Below are 11030 nucleotides of genomic sequence, written 5' to 3' on the forward strand. Positions count from 1 at the left end.
GTGAGGTCTTGGAAGAAGCTGAGAAGTGATCATATTTTATCTGTTCTAGTTGTGACACAGTTGCCAAACAGTACTCAGATACAAACCTGACACAACTTGACGGAAGCATGATACATGGGCAACAAACAAAAAAGCTCCTAATTTGGGGACCTAAACACTAAAGAGAGTCATTCCTAGGACAGTGAAGACTGGGAAAGAAGCACGTTTGTGGACACCACAACAGTAGACACACACTGCCTATCTAATGTGGGCCATCCTGTGCTATCCCTAACTACCACAGTCTTAGTCATAAACCTCATCTTTCACATAGACCAAGCCACTGCTTCCCCCCAGGTCTCATTTCATAAGCTCATTTTCCACACAATCACTAGCAGGTAGAGGAATCTTGGCAACCCAAACATACTTGTTGCCATTCCTCCTTAAAAACTTATCACAACTCTAATACACAGATGAATCTGACATTAACTGAACCCAGAGGCCAAAGACTAGTCATGGAATAAGTCAGAGGTTCTCAACCATCCTAATATTGTGACCCTTGAATACAATTCCTTATATTGTGGTTGACCCCAACCATAAAATTATTTCATTGCCATTTCATAACTATAATTTTGCTACTGTTATGAGTCGCAAAGCAAATCTCTGATATGCAGGATATCTTATATACACCACCCAAAGGGGACATGACCCACAGGCTGAGAACCACTAGAATCAGGGATGGTTCAGCAGATATTACACAGTGAAGGCTTTCTGTTCAAAGAAAGAGAATCTGAACCTGAGCAGGCCCTGTGGCTCAGCTGTTTTATAGGAAGTAAGAGGGTATTAGAGCCCATTAAGGAACACCATAAGGGTGTGATCAGCCCAATCAGGACTTATGGAATTCTATAGCATGCCCCAGTTTCCTAATAAAAAGTTTGGTTAAGTGAGGGTGATGCGGGAAGTTGTAAACTAATATAGATCAAGAGAGAACCAGGAGCCAACTCACTCACATGGTACGTATGAATGGTGTTTGGACTATGATTCAGACAGCTTCTATAAAAAGAAAAAAAACAAGGAAAGTTAAGCATAGAATTTCGAATGATGTTAGGGACTTTTTTAGGTTTTGTTGGATGTAAAAACAACATGGTTCTGGTCCAGCTACAGCCAGGGGCTGTGTTGATGTCTGTGGTCAGTGTTATCATTGAAGGCCAAGTGAATATCTGTGATCTGGGCCATGCTGCCACCTGAAGTCATGTTGATGTGAGTGGCCTTAACTGCCACCTGAGGCCATGTTCATGTCCTTGGCCTGTGCTACCACCAAGGGCTATGATGGTATCCATGGCCCATGCTGCAGCAGAGGGCTGTGTTGATGTCTGTGGTCTGTACTGCCATTGGAGACCATTCTGAGGCCTAAGACAAAGGCTGACAACAGAGTCCACATACAAGTCCATGACCTGTGCTCCCACTGACTGTCAAGGGCAGGGAGCTATTTTTGCCATGATATTGACGACTTCAGACTCACAGTTGAGAAAGAGGGACAAAGAAGGCTTCTGTGACAACTCTTACCACAACCCCATTCACCCCTCACCCCCAACCCCAAAAAAGCCATTGAAGAGAACTCTTAAAAATTGTGAGAAGGATCTGAAGTGTAGCTCTCCACAGCTGATAGCTTCTAGTGGGAGTATGGGTGGGGAAGGACTCCGTTTTCTTTAAGAGGCAGGCCACTGGGAATTTGACCACACTCCAGTGAGTACAGGCAGCACAAATTGGACTTTGTTTTTTTCCTTCTTCTTTTTTTTTGGGGGGGGTTGGAGGTGGGAAGCACACAAGGGTGGGAGCGGACCTGGGAGGACTGGGAAGTAAGTGTGACTGGGGTTCATGATGCAACACTTCCAAATAATCAATAAAAATATCATGTAAAAAATGCCATGGATCATAATTTTTCCAGAAGAAATTGTCTTGACAGGAATGCAGATCTGTCTGGGGCCAAAGGAAACTAATGGTGGGGAGGGGTGAGAAAGGTACAGGGAAGTGTGGGAGGGGGCTTGCTCATTATACAACATATACTCAAATAAGAACCTCAAACTGTGTATGTATACAAGACACTGGTATATTTTGTATGTTTTAGGAAACTACACTGAAGAGTTTCTGAATTTTGTATTGTCTTTAAAATAAAATGAAAGCTGGTTATTAAATTCCAAACAGAAAGAAACATTAACACCTGTAGCAAGCAAGCATTGTTGACCCTATCTTTTTAATTTTTTCCACTTTTACTCTCAAGATGTAGTATATAATCCATACATATGAAAACTCATGATTATCTAATAAAATATACTAACAATCATAGTAACCAAGATGTTAATTTATATATACATATATATTTACAAACATTTTTTTAAAAAACCATAACCAATACCATTGGATCACTGACAATACAAAAGAAAGGCATTTGTCTTGTGTGGCTCACATAGATTTTATTGTGCCCCTTTCCTGAATACCTACCCAGGTCTTTAACTAGCTCCAAACCTTCTATGTTTGTCAGCTTTCCACTGGTACAACAAAATGCCCAGTTTAACCAAGCCTCACAGCTTCAGAAATTGACCCCCTTAATCTTGGGTCTAGAGAAGGACGGTATACCATGGCTGGAGTATATGCCAGAGGAAGCTGCTTGCCTCTTGGCAGTCAGGAAGCAAAAAGAAAGGAAGAGGATGGGTCAGGATCCAATGTCTCTTCCATGGGCATGTCTCTTAATACCAGAAAATTTCAACTATGCCACAACTCTTAAAATCTCCACTATTTCCTCAATTCTGCCACTAGCTGAAGACCAATGTTTTAACACCTAGGTTTTGAGGATGGTTATACAAACCTTTGTTTATACTGTTTATAAACCTTTGTACCTTTATTTACACTGTTTCCTCTTTCCAGAACTCCCTCCTTGTTCCTCTACCTAACAATCTTCTCTTCCAATGTCTCCCAAATATCAGCTCCTTCATGAAGCCTCTCCGACCCTCCCTACTTCCTCTCACTCGTAGCCCCTACATCCAATCCTAAGCAAAGCCAGTCACTTCTCTTCTCTGTGCTTCCCTAATTCCATGCAGAGTGCAGAGTTCCTAACACTATGCATTGGAAGCATTGGCTACCTACCCTATGATGTGTTTCCTTCATGTGTGAATGATCCCGTCCTAGGACATGGTAGGCGCTCAATAACTTTTTAAAGAAAATTGATGTCAGGATAGAGGAAAAAAAGCAGGAAGGATGAGGGCGAGAAGGGAGGGAAGAAAATTCACCTCCTCTCTTCTAATACCTTCATGATCACTCAAATCTTAAACCTCTTTCTCAGAGAGCACAAAGCACCTGGTCCTCACTGATACCACCAAGCACCGCAAGGAACCCACTGCCCACCCAGCTCCTGCTCCACTGGGACGGAGAATCTCTATGCACATGTAAGCTACCTGCAGGGTTCCCTCTTCCAGTCTCCACATCAAGCGATGCAATAGTTAGAACTCAACTCCAAGTTTCTCTAGAGCTTTGCTTTTTCAACAAACTGGTAGAACATATAAGAGGGTGAGCCACTCTCTGGAGCCCTGTTTGTGGGCTTTCCCTGAGACCAATACTTGGAAAGACCTCCAGTAGGGTGATTTGGTTCCTTGCAGGATCCAAGACCCTGATGGGAGCAGAAATGTGATTATGACCACTCTCCACAGCAATTACTGGCTCTGGCATTCTAATGGCTCTTATGAAAAATTACCCCTCCATCACGGTGAAGAGGGAAACAGCAGTCATAGTAAGTGCCAACTCCCGGAGCACATATCCTGCAGGGTTAACTCTTGGGATCCCACAGTTTCTGATCCACACCTGTAACAGTTTGCAAAGGCTCCAAGTCCCCCACCCCAGCAGAAGCACCACAACACTCTCTGCTTAGATGTGCTAGGCAATGGCGCAGGTGTCCTGTCAAAAATCATTGCTCCACAAGCCAGTTCTACGTCCTTAGCTGAGATTCAGTTTCCTCCTAAAAGGTGATTATGTGTGATGTAATCTATCATTTTCCCTGGATCTAAACTCACCCCTGTGCTGTTAGACTGTGATCTCAAGAGGAAAATCCCCTGCATTTTGACTTATGGAACAAAAATTTAATTAATCTGATATACAGAAGATGGAGGGAAGTGGATGGGTGTACATTCAAAACTAGAGTGTTTCTGTATCACAAGGCAAGGGAATAAACCTCTAAGTGTCCTTAAATACATGTTAAAACACAAATGAGCTCAGATATCATCCTGACAACCTAGTACACAACCTGTTTCCTGGGGGAGGGGGAGGGGCATGCACCACTGGATTCTACCCGAATCCTGACCTAATAGAGGCAGAGTAAAGAAGTCGTTGACAGCATGCCTCTGGAAGAAGGCGTACCACTTGAAACCAAATGCTGACTCAACATCCATCTGCCGTAGCAGCTGGGAGTCTCGTGAGAAGATACCTCTAAGCATGGTTAGTCATCCATTTGTTCTCCCTTTGAACGTCCCTCATGAATTGTAAGGAGAATGCAATGACATGATGTATAAGTCACCTGGTGCCTAATGGGTGCTTCTGTGACCAGTCCAGAGGAATAATAAAAGCTGAGTCACTAAGTGTGAAATTCCCTGACAGCAGTGACTCAAGCATCTTGCCAGTGCTTGGTGAACTCATGAGATCCTTATGACGTCCATGTTGCTATTTCCATTGTGTGGATGGTACAACTGAAGCATCAGAATATTAAGTACTTTGCTCAAGGTCACATGGATAGGTGGCAGAAAGGAGACTCTAGTTCCAACTGCCTAGCTCTTACTCTCATACCACCATGTCCAGATTTTACCAGCAACTCACACTTTCATAGTCATATTGACGCTCCTCTCATCAAGTTTGTCCCTCAGTCCACTTGGAGGCAACAGATAGACACTGTCTATGGTTTGGCTGCAGGGAAGTTTGGGTCCCTTAGTGCCTGAATGCAGGGTTGATCAGCTCACCAGTTCTCCCCTGTCCTCACCACCAGGGTGAGCTCTCCAGCACTGCCCCAGCTAATTCACCTCTTGCCATGAGCGATGGGTGGGGCCCATTCTCTTGTTTTTATGCCCTCGGGGTCAGCTCTCCCACACCTATACCATCAGGGCTGGCTTTATTGTATTGCCCCTGCATCTGTTTCAGGCAGTAAGGGGCAAGAGGTAAAGGGGCCTCTCTCCCCCTCCCATACTGCCACATGACAGACAGTGATGGGGACAGCTCTCCCATGCTTACAACATCGGGTCTGGCTCACCCACACCTCCACCAACAGAGTTGGCTATACTGCGTTACCCCATGAGGTGCTGGGACTGCTCTCCCAAGCATTGCAGCTGGTGTGGGGCAGGGACAGCTCCCCCACTCTTGTGACCTCCCTTGCTGGCTGCTTTGGGGCTGGCTCACTCTGACTGCCTTTCATGAGCTATTTCTTCAGGTGCCTTTGGAGCCTGCAGGGATCACTATCATGCTCTGATCTTCCTCTTAGCTCTTTCTTTCCTGTCCTTCACCCTCCAGCCTTCATGACTCAATTCAAGCATAAACCCTTTCTAGAAGTCCTTCCAATCAACACTCTGTGCTTTTCCAATGTCCTGGCCAATACCTCATAAGCATTGCCAGGGTTGGTCAGTGTTTCTGCCCACCCGCTACCCATCACAAGTTATCATAATGGCAGGGGCAGTATCTCATTTCACTCCACATGGTCTCCTAATCCAGAACACCCCAGCACGCATGCATTCATTGGCATTCATCATGTTAGTGACATCAATAAATGTCACTGACAATCGGCTGACAAAAGACCTTTCTCCCCCATGGTCTCTAGTAGGTGGATTTACCAACACTGTAATGACATTGAGCTTGCTGACCATCAAGTCTTGATAAAACGCTAAAATAAAATCTTTCTGCATTCTTACTCAGGTTGAAAAAACAATTTACCTAATCTCTTAAACTGGAAAATATGGTAAAAGAAAAGGAGGAGGGGGAGACATATGTTACAATGTATCAAATACTGATACAAATGCTTTAAGTTAAAAGAAATCATCCGGGACAGCTGGCCCAGCAGTTAAGGGCACTTGTTGCTTTTACAGAGGTTCTAGGTTCAATTCCCAGCACCCATGTGGTGGCTCACAACTATCTATCTCTCCAATCCCGAGGAAGCCAATGACCTCCTCTGGCCTCTGGAGACACCAGGCACATATGTGATACACACACATTACTTCCAGGCAAACCACTTATACACATAAGATAATAAAATAAACAAATATAAGAGTTGTTTAAAAAAGAAAAGTAAACCATCCACATACATAAGGAAGAACCAATGCATACTGTAAATAGGATAAATGTAAAACCTTTACACTATGTCCAGGAAGCTGGGCCTAAAAGATCAACATATTGGATGACCCTTCTGATAAAGATATCTGTTTAGATACATGTGTGTATATATTTGTGTGTGGAGGTCAGAGATAACCCTGGGAGCCATTCCTCTCCTTACATTTTGTTTGAGGCAGGATCTCTCTTGCTGTTTTATCACTACACTCTGTGCTTCAGATTATCTGGTCTGTGAGCTTCTAGAGAATTCTCCTGTCTCCTCCTCTCATCTAGCTGGGGGGTGGGGCATGATTATAGAAACACACTATTAAATCTGGCTTTCACTTGGGCTCCATGGGTCTGAACTCACATCATCAGACTTGTTCAGCAAGCACTTACCCACTGAACCATCTTTTTCAATCCAATTTATTTTATATAAAATATCCAGAAAAGGCAAATGCATTGAGACAGAAATCATATTTGTGTTTGCCAGAGTCTAGTGGCAGGGTAGGAAATGAGGAAGGATCATTGAGAGGAAACTAGGGACTTCCAGGTAAGATGGCAGAATAGAAGCTCTGTCTGCAAGCAGTAAAAATAAAATTAAAATGGGTACATGCAATTGGTACAAGAGAAGAAGGATCTAAAGGAAACAGAAATAAATGGAGGTCAACATTTCCCCACAGAGAAGGGGCCAGTCCACTCCCATCACCCAGTTAGAACAAGCTGTTCCTGCCAGCCAGTATCAGCTATAGCCACCAGTGAAATGTCCCCATGGGCAGGCGCTATAAGAGCCAGAGAGAAAGTGTCCAGACTGTGGGAAAGAAACCAAAGACTGGATAAGGCCAGCTGGATCAGGGAGGCACTGGAAAAAGAAGCCAAAATGTGTCTTGAAGCTAATACCACAATACATTTGCCAAAGAAAATAACTACCTCTCCCTGCCATTATCTAGGTGAGCTACCCAAGATTGTAGGACATGTGTTATGGAATGCAGCATCCTCAGACACCAAAAAGGAAGCAGCAGGTCATCCTTCCCTAACCCTTCCACATCCTCCTCATATAAATCCCCGAGCACAGAAAGATCAGTTTTCCCCAACACTAGATATAAGACTGTAACTTGGAGTAGGCAGCAGATCAGCAGATTCTAGAAGAATGTGGACTAAGTCATAGGATAACTTCTTGTTTAAAGGGATGCAGTGGCTTAACTCGGTCAAAGTACTGATGAGCATGCCAGCCCAAACACACACGTACACACACCTGTGGAGACTGATGCAAAAGACAGTCCAAGGCAAGGGAGTAACTGAATCATCCTAATGAGGGAGAAAGAAAAGAAGCATCTTTGAATCATAACAAAGAGATATAACAATTGTAAATGTGTATACAATGACTCTTCAGGCTCCCAAATTCATAAAAACAAGCCTAGAAGGTATGAAAGGTAGATGGGCTCTGATACAACAATGTGGAAGAACCCAGACTCCACTCTCCTCTTGAGGTAAGTGCTCCAAACAACAACAACAAAATCAGATCTACGTTATACCACACGTCAGCTAGATCTAACACATATCCATCTATTCCATCCAGAAAACAAGGAATATACATTCTTCTCAGCAGTGCATGGAATCTTCTTCAAATAATCACTTTAGAGTTAAGCCTAAACAAAAGAAATCATTCCTTGTATCTTATCAGATCACAGCGAAATAAAACTAGAAACCAACAGCAAGAGAAACGATATAAATACTTGGAAATTGAATACAATTTGTATGAACAGTGGGCCACTGAAGAAATTAAGGAGGAAATTGAAAATTCTTCAAATCAAATTAAAATCAAAGTAATTCTACAAGAACCTGTATTAGTTTTCTGTTGCCCTGATTAAGCTGTGTGGCTGCGGTAACTTATGGAAGAAAGTTATTTGATGTAGAGTCCATGGTGGCAGGGAAGCATGCCAGTAAGTAATGGGCATGGTGGCTAGAGGAGCAAGCTAGGAGCTCATATCTTGAACCACAAGGATTAAACAGAAAGAGTAACTGGAAATGGTTCAAGACACTGAACTCTGAAAATCTGCTTCTACTGACACACTTTTCAGCAAGTCCCCATCTCCTAAGCCTCTGCAAACAACACCATCATCTGAGGACCAAATGTTTAAATACATGAGCCCATGAGGGATGTTCTCATTCAAACCAACACAGAACCTCTGAAGTGCCCCTAAGACAGTTCTATGAGGAACATTCATGGCTACATAGACTCACATTAAAAATCAAGAGATCGCAGATAAGTGATCTAATGATACTCAAGAGACTAGAGAAACAAAAGACAAACCCAAATGCAGTAGAAGACAGGAAATAAAAAAATATTAGGGCAGACATTAATGAAACAGAGCCTGAAAGAACACAAAGAATTAGTCAAAGAATTAGTTTGGAAAGATTAACAATATTGACCAACCCCATAGCCAAACTAACCAAAAGAAAGGGGGAGAGGACCCACACAATAAGATTAGAGATGAAAGTGAAGTTAGTACAGCAAACTCCAGTGCAATCCAGAGACTCATGAGCAAATGCTTTCAAAACTTATGTTCCAAAATGTTGTAAAGTCTAGAAGAACTTAGTTCATTCCTAAACATATGTGACCTATCAAAATTAAATCAAGAAGATATAGACTCAGACAGATCTCCTCAAAAGGAAAAGTCCAGAATGAGATGGGTTCACTGCCAATTCTGCCAAACACAAAGATTTCATGAACAAAACACAAAGGGAAAGAAAACCATAAAACTCATTCTACAGCCAGTGGTGGTGCACACCTTTCTTCAATCCCAGGGAGGCAAAGGGAGGTGAATCGCTGAGTTCGAGGCCAACCTGTTCTACAGAGTAAGATCCAGGGCAGCCAAGGCTACCCAGAGAAACCCTGCCTCTCACTCAAAAAAATGAGTATTGTCATACTACAATGCCAGTATTGTCCTGATACCAAAACTGGGTGAGAACACAACAGAAGAAGAATCTATAGGCCAATTTCTCTGGAGAACCTAGATGTAATCTTTCTTAATGAAATACTTGCAAACCAAATTAAAAAGAAAAATGCACATACACACACACACACACACACACACACACACACATAGGCAAAGCTTTCATTCAATAAGCAGGCTAATAAATTGAATAGGCAGTTCTCAAAAGAAGAAAGACAAATGGCCAATAAACACTTTTGGAAAAGTATCCAACATCCTTAGCCATCAGAGAAACACAAATCAAGGCTGCTTTGATATTCCATCTCACTCTAGTTAGAATGGCTAACATCATAAAAACAAATGACAACAAATGTTGGTAAAGATGTGGGGAAATAGGAACCCTTATTCATGGCTGTGGGAGTGTAAGCTGTTGCAACCACTATGGAAATCAGTGTGGAGGTTTCTCAAAGGGCTAAAATTAGAATTGCTATATAATTCAACTATACCACTCCTGGGCATGTACCCAAAGACTCTGAGTCCTACCAAGAGATACTTACACAACATCCATGTTTCTCACAGCTCTGTTTACCTTGGCTGGGAAGTGGAACCAGCCTAGATGCCCACCAACAGATGAACAACATTTTTTCATGTGGTACATATACACAGTGGAATTTTATTCAGCTGTAAATAAAACTGGCATTGTGGCATTTCCAGGAGAATGGATAGAACTGGAAATTGTTATGTGTAGTAAATTAACCCAGATTCCAGAAGACAAATACTGCACATTTTCTCTTATGTATAGATCCTATATTTATTTAATGTGTGTGTACATGTGTACATGGGGTATAGGTCATAAAACTAGAATATGAAGGGGAGAATGGAGGCCTTAAGGAGGAAAAAGATAACACATGAAACATGAAAGTGGAATAGAGGTTTCTAGAAGAGGAAGGCGACAAATCACAGAGACGGTGGGACCAGTGAAGGGATCCAGGGTAGAGGAGCAACTAAAACAGAGTATGATGAAAATACCATGATGAACCCCTCTACCCTGAATGTCAATTCTAAAAGAAATTTATATAAAGAGTAAAGAGAATGTGGGTGTTCTTCAGAGGAGCTGAAAGGTTCAGAAACTAGAGGAGTTGGTTCAACATTGTGAATGCATGTGTAGATGGCTTTGTATGTTAATGAGATGTACCTCAACTTTTACAAAAATAATGGAAAGTATCATTAGCCTACCCTACGGAGTTGTCTATGCTATCATGTGTTTGTTGGGCGTGGAGGACCAACCCTACATCTCACCATAGTCCCTGATCTCCAGAGCATATCTGGGGCAGTAAAGACAGGGATAAACTTTCCAGTCCACAATCCACAGCCAAGAACAACTTTCTCATGGACTCTCTTACTGTAGACATCCACCTAACTGAGCAGGAACAGTAGTTGTGGGGAAATAAACAGCCACGACAAAGTACTCTATGTGTTCCTTCTCAATATAAAACCTGCCCCAAAGTCTGCATGCAATCTGCTTGGGAAGGACTGCACACCTACAGAACTGGGACAAGAGACAGGAGTAGCAACTCTTTGAAAGATGCTTCAGAAGAACCTGCCCTCAACTCCTTTCCCTGATTCCTCTATCCCAGGAGACCCCAGCCCAGTGGCAAGATGTCATTTTTTTCTAAAGCCAAGAGCCTATGTTTCATTTGAAGGTAGTGGCCTCCATTTCCCTTTCTGAAAACCTTCCACCATGATATCCTTTGAGCCAGGGAGCTCAACGTAAGCAAGCAGCTC

Source organism: Mesocricetus auratus, unplaced genomic scaffold (genome assembly GCF_017639785.1).
Source record: "Mesocricetus auratus isolate SY011 unplaced genomic scaffold, BCM_Maur_2.0 Super-Scaffold_15014, whole genome shotgun sequence".
Classification (NCBI taxonomy): domain Eukaryota; kingdom Metazoa; phylum Chordata; class Mammalia; order Rodentia; family Cricetidae; genus Mesocricetus; species Mesocricetus auratus.